This window comes from Lolium perenne, chromosome 1 (assembly GCF_019359855.2).
Source record: "Lolium perenne isolate Kyuss_39 chromosome 1, Kyuss_2.0, whole genome shotgun sequence".
Taxonomy (NCBI): Eukaryota; Viridiplantae; Streptophyta; class Magnoliopsida; order Poales; family Poaceae; genus Lolium; species Lolium perenne.
In genome coordinates, this window is record NC_067244.2 from 188,842,933 (window position 1) to 188,853,541 (window position 10,609).

The following is a 10,609-nucleotide window of genomic DNA, read 5'->3' on the forward strand; positions in this document are numbered from 1 at the left end:
AATAATTTAACAGCCACTACCGTATGAAACATGCATCAAGCTCAGGCAATGAATTATCTTTTCGAGAATATAGGCAGTGAATTATCATGCAGTCCCGTGCACCTTTCTTAATTCCAGTTTCAAAACATTTTTCAGATTCATGTATGGTTTTTCTCATCAAATCTCAAGCAGGGCACTGCAAAGAGAACAGAAACCCATCTCCACGGCATGAAGACTGGTGAGCTGGGAAATGCTCCATGTTGAAATTGAAACTTTTGATTCCCGGTTCCTGATACACCCACTTAGGAGCTGAGCTTGGAGTGATGCGAAGTCTTTCTGCCGTTGATTATTTTCAAGGTGTTCATTTTGCCCCACAGCTGGCTGCGCAGTTTATATGCAAATACCTATGGGAGCCAGCAACTTCAGAGTATTGCTGACTCTGCTCCAACCCTCGGTACTAAAATAAGCCAAACCCTATGGTTAGTCTCCGCCATTTGCGCGATAGCGCAACGGGTATTATTTGAAAGTTATTAAAATGCCGTGCATATGTACACTTAAACATTGCGATGAAAGACAAATGTGCAAGTGATGAAATAAGAAATCGCAACCACTTAACCATAATATTCCTGTGATAGCAAGTGGATTACGCAAAGGAAAGTGGAAGAGATATCGAGAGCATTACCCACATGAAAGTACAAGGGTCGTCGAGTAATGCGATAACACGCACGTCGGATACTATTGTACTCGATGGAAGAGCTCTGCTCCAACCTTCGGTACTAAAATAAGCGAAACCCTATGGTTAGCCTCCGTCATTGCGCGATAGCGCAACGGGTCATCTAGTTCAGTGCTAAACCTGCATCTGATGTAAAATTGGTGGGATTGTCAACCATCGGAGGTGCACAAAGTCTGCAAAAGATAAAACATCATATTAATTATTCAGGGATAAACTCAAATAGCAACATATCAAGCTAGTTAGAATAGCATATCCAACATTTAAGAAGTATCCTTTTTGTTAAATGGAAGATGGTTTCATTGTGTTCCAGTGGGATGGTGCCTTCCCAGCATAAATATATTTTACTAACAGAGTTCAATAGAAAATGTGTCTTGTAACACGAGACTAAACTAAACCTTTTTAGGCAAGGAACAAAACTGGAGAGAAATTGCCACAATCATTCTATCTAGTAGCAAAATTCTACACATGATATTTAACCAAATTAAACAAGTGCTTGAGCACGTAGTAATTCGTTCCAGTTTAATGATTGTACGCACAATACTAAGACCATTTCTTGGGATACAAACATCGAACACATAGCGGGTAGCACGGTAGGAACACGGAATGAACAAGAACCAACCTGCTATATATCGCGTGACCCCACGCCCGTTTGCCCAAAATCATGATCCACCTGTTCTCTTCGGGTATTTTTCTGGAGGAAGGCAAAACAAAACAAAAAAAAAAAAAGGCAATGCAAGCAAGAAGGCAAGCAATTAGTCCGTGAGGAAGCGCGAGCGAGAAGTAGCGCAGAACGGCAAGAATCGGACCAACAACTATCCCCTGGGATGAAACGAAAGAAGAAGCATTGCAAGAATTGGGTCGATTAAGCGAGATATGACCAAGAACCGCAACTTGGCGGCGACAGGAGAGTTTCCCCGACAAGTTTGATCCGGTAGCAGTGCAGGTCCTGGGATGCTCCGGGTATCGAATCCAAGTAGTCAAGGAGTTGGCGCGGCATGCGGCGGATGACGAGCTCGTAGACGAGGTGTGGGTCGAGATAGCGGGGGCCGGAGCCGGAGGAGGAGCTCATCATCTGTACGCGCGCGTCGCGGGGAGAGATAAACGGAAGTAAGTACTCCTAAAGAGCAGCAGCAGGGAAGCGCAATGGTAGAGGAAAGAGATGCTAACCTCAATGGCGACAGCTGCCGGCGCGCAGGCCAGAGGGCGAGGAGGAGAGTTGGGGATGGTAGGTGGGTGAGGCCAAGAAGGATAATGGGGCGAGCGGCGCCGGCGCGACACGACGGGACGCCCCATTTCCCCTTTCGCAGGCACGGCGGAGACGGCCGCTTGCGATCGACGCCAAACACTCCCGTAGTTCAGGGTGGGCATAAAAACCGTATAACCGAAAACCAAATCGAAGCCGAAACCGAATTAACCGAAATCTCGGTTTTTTTCATTAACCGCTATTTTTCCGGTTTCCATTTGTACTAACCGAATTAAATTAATTAAATTTGGTAGAATTCGGTTTTTAGCCCCACCAACCGAACAAGACCGAATAGACCGAATTGAGTAACCTACATCAATTTGTGCATAAACCGATCATTCCATAGAAGCCCAATTGCGTTTGATGTTCCAAAAATTGTTCATTCAATGTATGACTCTGGTCTTTGATGTACTAGCTTTTTCTAAATATAGCGTGAAGCCTGCATAATAGAACACGTCGCTTGAAGTCTTAGCTACCCCTTTTAATCGCTCACGAGTGATGCACCTGTACCATGAGTGCCGCAGCCTACCAAATAGCATCCCTCCACGATTGGTGTTCATTTGTCGATTTCTTGCGCAGTTGATGCTTTTTGTGTTGATATGTCAATCACTATTTGCTTTCTTCGGTGATTCCTACTATTTGTTCAAGTGAGTAGGTTCATTCGTTTTAACCGAAAACCGAACCGAATTTATTGGTTAACCGAATTATCGGTTTCCTAAATTTTCATGCCAATTTCGGTTACCATTTTTGAAAACCGAATTTATTCAAAAACCGCAAAAACCGAACTGAAATTTCGGTTAACCGAATGCCAACCCTGACCCGTAGGGCAGGAATGAAACGGCCTATCGGGTTATGATGGAGCCTCTGGGTCTGGCTGCTCTTGCTGGATTGAACGGACCGTCTTCTGAAAAAAGCCTAGCACGGGGATTTGTTTGGAAAGAGTATGTCGAGAGCAACCTCCTGCTAGCCTTTCAACCATTTATAGAAGAAAAAAAAAGAGAAGAAGAGATTGAACCCAATGAATCGGTTAGTATGATGACAGCAAACAAAGGGCTAAAACTAAGAAATCCCAAAAACAAATCAAAAAAATGCTAATATACCCAAAGAGAAAGAACCTCATCCACTCATAAGGTGTTAAAACTAAGAAGAGAACACCTACCCCAATTCCACTCTACCCTTTGGTCAATTAAAGATACTAGCTACTTACTCGTATATGAGTTTTCTACGAGTGTTTAAATGCTGAAGGCCTGGAAGGATACAACATTCTCCCATTATTTGGTTTGCAATTCAAACATGATAAATTACTAGTTAGCAATTGAAGAAATCAAAGGTCTCAAAAACATTTCCATCATTCGATCAAACGTGATCGGAGAATTTTTCTTGTTTCTACTATCAATTAATCATGTCCAATTAGTGTTGTCATATATATTTTTACACTATGCATATATAGCAGCACACCAACACTTTGCTATTTATTGACGGAGCTATGTATCAAATACTTGCCATGTTAAATTTATTATGCATGTATAGAGAAAAGTTCTTATCAAAGTATTATAGAAGTAATCCAATAAACTCCGAAGTTCATGTTGGTGAAATACTGAAATTTGGAGTTTCCTGAAATCTGTCCCTATAGGATACTTTTTAAAGATCGCCCCCAAAAGACATGCAGATGGCCTCAAACAGAAAAAGTGCAAGAGATAGAAGTTGTGGATAATTTCCAGGGCTTTCGTTTGATGTAACAAAATCCCCAAACAGAATTGGTACGCGAAATCAGCGACCGTTTTACTGAATGGTATAGAGGCAGTTCTGAAAAAACAGAAAATTAGTTACGTGATTGACACAAACTCTTGCCATACTCGGTGGATCCGGTCAAGCCACGACTTTGTGGACTCGTAGAGGACAAACGGGAATCCTAGGAAGATTCTAGAGGTGTCCAAGAGTCCTTAGATTAAAGAGGCATCCATTCGATGGCCAATATTGCATCTCCACATCTATATATTGAGGGGAAACCCTTGTTTTGGAGGAATCCATCCATTGTGACGAAAATCCACCTCCTTGGTAGCCTCCAAGGAGGGGAAAAAGCTCCTCCACACCAGCACCAAGTCCAAGGATGAAGAAGGAGAAAGGGGCCGCTGCCCCAAGGGCAGCCGGCGCCCTCCCGGCGCGGTCACCACGGGGATCTTCATCACCGTCTCCTCCACGGGCAGCACCTCTACATCAATATCCTCATCTACCCCTTTGTAATCTCTTAGCAATCTTGATGTGTGAGGCAATTGATACGTCTCAAACGTATCTATAATTTCTTATGTTCCATGCTACTTTTATGATGATACTCACATGTTTTATACACATTATATGTCATTATTATGCATTTTCTGGCACTAACCTATTAACGAGATGCCGAAGAGCTAGTTGCTGTTTTCTGCTGTTTTTGGTTTCAGAAATCCTAGTAAGGAAATATTCTCGGAATTGGACGAAATCAAAGCCCAGGTTCCTATTTTCAGACGAAGCTTCCAGAAGTCCGAGGGAGAGACGAAGTGGGGCCACGAGGTGGCGACACCACAGGGCGGCGCGGCCTGGCCCTTGGCCGCGCGGCCCTGTTGTGTGGGCCCCTCGTGACGCCCCTTGACCTACCCTTCCGCCTACAAATAGCCTTCGTCGAGAAACCCCCAGTACCGAGAGCCACGATACGGAAAACCTTACTGAGACGCCGCCGCCGCCAATCCCATCTCGGGGGATTCAGGAGATCGCCTCCGGCACCCTGCCGGAGAGGGGAATCATCTCCCGGAGGACTCTACACCGCCATGGTCGCCTCCGGATTGATGCGTGAGTAGTTCACCCCTGGACTATGGGTCCATAGCAGTAGCTAGATGGTTGTCTTCTCCTCATTGTGCTATCATTGTCTGATCTTGTGAGCTGCCTATCATGATCAAGATCATCTATCTGTAAAGCTACATGTGTGTTTGTTGGGATCCGATGAATAGAGAATACTATGTTATGTTTATTATCAATCTATTACCTATGTGTTGTTTATGATCTTGCATGCTCTCCGTTGCTAGTAGAGGCTCTGGCCAAGTCATTGCTTGTAACTCCAAGAGGGAGTATTTATGCTCGATAGTGGGTTCATGCCTCCATTAAATCTGGGACAGTGACAGAAAGTTCTAAGGTTGTGGATGTGCTGTTGCCACTAGGGATAAAACATTGATGCTATGTTCGAGGATATAGTTATTGATTACATTACGCACCATACTTAATGCAATTGTCTGTTGCTTGCAACTTAATACCGGAAGGGGTTCGGATGATAACCTGAAAGTGGACTTTTTAAGCATAGATGCATGCTGGATAGCGGTCTATGTACTTTGTCGTAATGCCCAATTAAATCTCACAATACTCATCATGTCATGTATGTGCATTGTCATGCCCTCTCTATTTGTCAATTGCCCAACTGTAATTTGTTTACCCAATATGCTATTTCTTATGGGAGATACACCTATAGTGAACTGTGGACCCCGGTCCATTCTTTTACATCGAATACAATCTACTGCAATACCTATTCTACTGTTTTCTGCAAACAATCATCATCCACACTATACATCTAATCCTTTGTTACAGCAAGCCGGTGAGATTGACAACCTCACTGTTTCGTTGGGGCAAAGTACTTTGGTTGTGTTGTGCAGGTTCCACGTTGGCGCCGAAATCCCTGGTGTTGCGTAGCACTACATCTCGTCGCCATCAACCTTCAACGTGCTTCTTGGCTCCTACTGGTTCGATAAACCTTGGTTTCTTTCTGAGGGAAAACTTGCTACTGTGTGCAACATACCTTCCTCTTGGGGTTCCCAACGAACGTGTGTGTTACACGCCATCAAGCATATTTTCTGGCGCCGTTGCCGGGGAGATCAAGACACGCTGCAAGGGGAGTCTTCACATCGCAATCTCTTTACTTTGTTTTTGTCTTGCTTTATTTTATTTACTACTTTGTTTGCTGCACTATATCAAAATACAAAAAAATTAGTTGCTAGTTTTACTTTATTCACTATCTTGTTTGCTATATCAAAAATACAAAAAAAATTGTTGTTACTTTTGTTACCATGTCTAGCTCTACACATGTTACTTCTTCGCCTGAAGAATTAGTTTTCACTTTTAAACAAGGGGATGAGGAGAGTTTTAAGGATGCTTGGTCTAGAATTTTTACTTCCTATCGTAAAATTGAACCTCAAATGACTCTAAGTTTGCTCCTTAGTAATTTTTATTTTGGTCTGATTATTCGCTATAGATATGCTTTGGATACTTTAGTGGGAGGAGATTTCCTTCATTGCAATGGGGATCAAGCTTTTAATGCCATAAAGAAGTTGGTTGCATCACATGATTCAGCTAATAACTTTGATTCAGCCCTAACTAGCATTTATAATAGATTAAACAATCTCGAGACAAGTACATCTCGCTTGGATGACAATTATCACCATGTTCGTAATCGTCTTGAACAAGTTTTGGTGAACTCTGAATCTTCATTATGGGATCCTACTGTTAAAATTGTTATCGGTGATCAAACTCTTCATGCCAATTGTGATATTATGTCTGAATTTTGCCTTATGCCTGAGAGCATTTATAAATCTTTGAAACTTTGGGGAGTTGATGAAGGAGGAGAAGAAATCACTCTCATTGATAACTCTGTTATAATTCCTAAGGGAATAGCCGCAGGTGTGCATACAACCATTCTTGGAAGAACAATATCCATTGATTATCTTGTTATTGAATGTGTAGGAACAGGACAAATCACACTCGGAAGATCCCTGCTGAAACTATTGGGAGCAGTCATAGACGTGGGAGAAGGCACCCTGGAATTTACCGCTACACTGGGGGGAAATCATATATTTCCTAAATCAAAGAGAAAGAAAAAGAACAAGAAAGTTAAGGGTAAAGCCCAAGGTAAGGTTGATACACCATCTCTCGATAATACTTGATACACACTTTCTGCTCCTAGCTGAAAGGCGTTAAAGAAAAGCGCTTATGGGAGACAACCTATGTTTTTACTACAGTAATTTTGTTTTATATTTGAGTCTTGGAAGTTGTTTACTACTGTAGCAACCTCTCCTTATCTTAGTTTTATTGCATTGTTGTGCCAAGTAAAGTCTCTAATAAAAGTATGATACTAGATTTGGATTACTGCGCAGAAACAGTTTTCTTTGCTGTCACGAATCTGGGTCTAATTCTCTGTAGGTAACTCAGAAAATTATGCCAATTTACGTGAGTGATCCTCAGATATGTACGCAACTTTCATTAGTTTTAAGTTTTCTCATCTGAGCAAGTCTGGTGCCTGTTAAAAATTCGTCTTTACGAACTGTTCTATTTTGACAGATTCTGTCTTTTATTTTGCATTGCCTGTTTTGCTATGCTTGATGGATTTTTCGATTCCATTAACTTTCAGTAGCTTTGTGCAATGTCCAGAAGTATAAAGAATGATTGTGTCACCTCTGAATATGTGAATTTTAATTGTGCACTAACCCTCTAATGAGTTGTTTTGAGTTTGGTGTGGAGGAAGTTTTCAAGGATCAAGAGAGGAGGAGGATATACACTATGATCAAGGAGAGTGAAAGCTCTAAGCTTGGGGATGCCCCGGTGGTTCACCCCTGCATATATCAAGAAGACTCAAGCGTCTAAGCTTGGGGATGACCAAGGCATCCCCTTCTTCATCGACAACATTATCAGGTTCCTCCCCTGAAACTATATTTTTATTCCGTCACATTTTATGTACTTTACTTGGAGCGTCTGTTTGTTTTTGTTTTTGTTTTGTTTGAATAAAGTTGGATCATAGCATTCATTGTGTGGGAGAGAGACACGCTCCGCTGTTGCATATGGACAAATATGTCCTTAGCTTTACTCATAATATTCATGGCGAAAGTTTCTTCTTCGTTAAATTGTTATACGGTTGGAATTGGAAAATGGTATATGTGGTAATTGGTATAATATCTTGAATAATGTGATACTTGGCAATTGTTGTGCTCATGTTTAAGCTCTTGCATCATATACTTTGCACCTATTAATGAAGAAATACATAGAGCATGCTAAAATCTGATTTGCATGTTTGGTTTCTCTAAGGTCTAGATAATTTCTAGTATTGAGTTTGAACAACAAGGAAGACGGTATAGAGTCTTATAATGTTTACAATATGTCTTTTATGTGAGTTTTTTTGTACCGGTTCATCCTTGTGTTTGTTTCAAATAACCTTGCTAGCCTAAACCTTGTATCGAGAGGGAATACTTCTCATGCATCCAAAATCCTTGAGCCAACCACTATGCCATTTGTGTCCACCATACCTACCTACTACATGGTATTTCTCCGCCATTCCAAAGTAAATTTCTTGAGTGCTACCTTTAAAATTTCTATCCTCTACCTTTACAATATATAGCTCATGGGACAAATAGCTTAAAAACTATTGTGGTATTGAATATGTACTTATGCACTTTATCTCTTATTAAGTTGCTTGTTGTGCGATAACCATGTTTCTGGGGATGCCATCAACTATTTCTTTATTGAATATCATGTGAGTTGCTATGCATGTTCGTCTTGTCTGAAGTAAGAGTGATTTATCATGATCAAATGGTTTGAGTATGCATATTGTTAGAGAAGAACATTGGGCCGCTAACTAAAGCCATGGTCCATGGTGGAAGTTTCAGTTTGGACAACAAACCTCAATCTCTTATGAGAATATTATCTGTTGTTGAATGCTTATGCATTAAAGAGGAGTCCATTATCTGTTGTCTATGTTGTCCCGGTATGGATGTCTAAGTTGAGAATAACCAAAAGCGAGAAATCCAATGCGAGCTTTCTCCTTAGACCTTTGTACAGGCGGCATAGAGGTACCCCTTTGTGACACTTGGTTGAAACATGTGCTATGCTATGATAATCCATGTAAATCCAAGCTAATTAGGACAAGGTGCGGGCACTATTAGTATACTATGCATGGGGCTTGCAACTTGTAGGATATAATTTACATAACTCATATGCTTTATTACTACCGTTGACAAAATTGTTTCTTGTTTTCAAAATAAAAGCTCTAGCACAAATATAGCAATCAATGCTTCCCTCTGCGAAGGGCCTTTCTTCTACTTTTATTGTTGAGTCAGTTCACCTATTTCTCTCTACCTCAAGAAGCAAACACTTGTGTGAACTGTGCATTGATTCCTACATACTTGCATATTTCATATTACTTTACATTGACAATATCCATGAGATATACATGTTACAAGTTGAAAGCAACTGCTGAAACTTAATCTTCCTTTGTGTTGCTTCAATGCTTTCTACTTTGAATTTATTGCTTTATGAGTTAACTCTTATGCAAGACTTATTGATGCTTGTCTTTAAGTACTATTCATGAAAAGTCTTTGCTTTATGATTCAGTTGTTTACTCATGTCATTTACCATTGTTTTGATCGTTGCATTCATTACATGTGCTTACAATAGTATGATCAAGATTATGTTGGTAGCATTGTCACTTAAGAAATTATCTTTGTTATCGTTTACCTACTCGGGACGAGTAGGAACTAAGCTTGGGGATGCTTGATACGTCTCAAACGTATCTATAATTTCTTATGTTCCATGCTACTTTTATGATGATACTCACATGTTTTATACACATTATATGTCATTATTATGCATTTTCCGGCACTAACCTATTAACGAGATGCCGAAGAGCCAGTTGCTGTTTTCTGCTGTTTTTGGTTTCAGAAATCCTAGTAAGGAAATATTCTCGGAATTGGACGAAATCAAAGCTCAGGTTCCTATTTTCAGACGAAGCTTCCAGAAGTCCGAGGGAGAGACGAAGTGGGTCCACGAGGTGGCGACACCACAGGGCGGCGCGGTCTGGCCCTTGGCCGCGCGGCCCTGTTGTGTGGGCCCCTCGTGACGCCCCTTGACCTACCCTTCCGCCTACAAATAGCCTTCGTCGAGAAACCCCCAGTACCGAGAGCCACGATACGGAAAACCTTACTGAGACGCCGCCGCCGCCAATCCCATCTCGGGGGATTCAGGAGATCGCCTCCGGCACCCTGCCGGAGAGGGGAATCATCTCCCGGAGGACTCTACACCGCCATGGTCGCCTCCGGATTGATGCGTGAGTAGTTCACCCCTGGACTATGGGTCCATAGCAGTAGCTAGATGGTTGTCTTCTCCTCATTGTGCTATCATTGTCTGATCTTGTGAGCTGCCTATCATGATCAAGATCATCTATCTGTAAAGCTACATGTGTGTTTGTTGGGATCCGATGAATAGAGAATACTATGTTATGTTTATTATCAATCTATTACCTATGTGTTGTTTATGATCTTGCATGCTCTCCGTTGCTAGTAGAGGCTCTGGCCAAGTCATTGCTTGTAACTCCAAGAGGGAGTATTTATGCTCGATAGTGGGTTCATGCCTCCATTAAATCTGGGACAGTGACAGAAAGTTCTAAGGTTGTGGATGTGCTGTTGCCACTAGGGATAAAACATTGATGCTATGTTCGAGGATATAGTTATTGATTACATTACGCACCATACTTAATGCAATTGTCTGTTGCTTGCAACTTAATACCGGAAGGGGTTCGGATGATAACCTGAAAGTGGACTTTTTAGCCATAGATGCATGTTGGATAGCGGTCTATGTACTTTGTCGTAATG

General features: G+C 41.6%; 1 long non-coding RNA gene across 1 annotated transcript; it reads right to left on the reverse strand.

The window, feature by feature from the left end:
* Positions 1-801: 801 nt before the first annotated feature.
* LOC127308083 (uncharacterized) lies at positions 802-2,044 on the reverse strand. Its single transcript, XR_007856278.2, has 3 exons — positions 1,880-2,044; positions 1,332-1,784; positions 802-885 (listed from the first exon to the last, which is right to left on the reverse strand). It is a non-coding gene; the product is annotated as an uncharacterized lncRNA (long non-coding RNA).
* Positions 2,045-10,609: the final 8,565 nt, after the last annotated feature.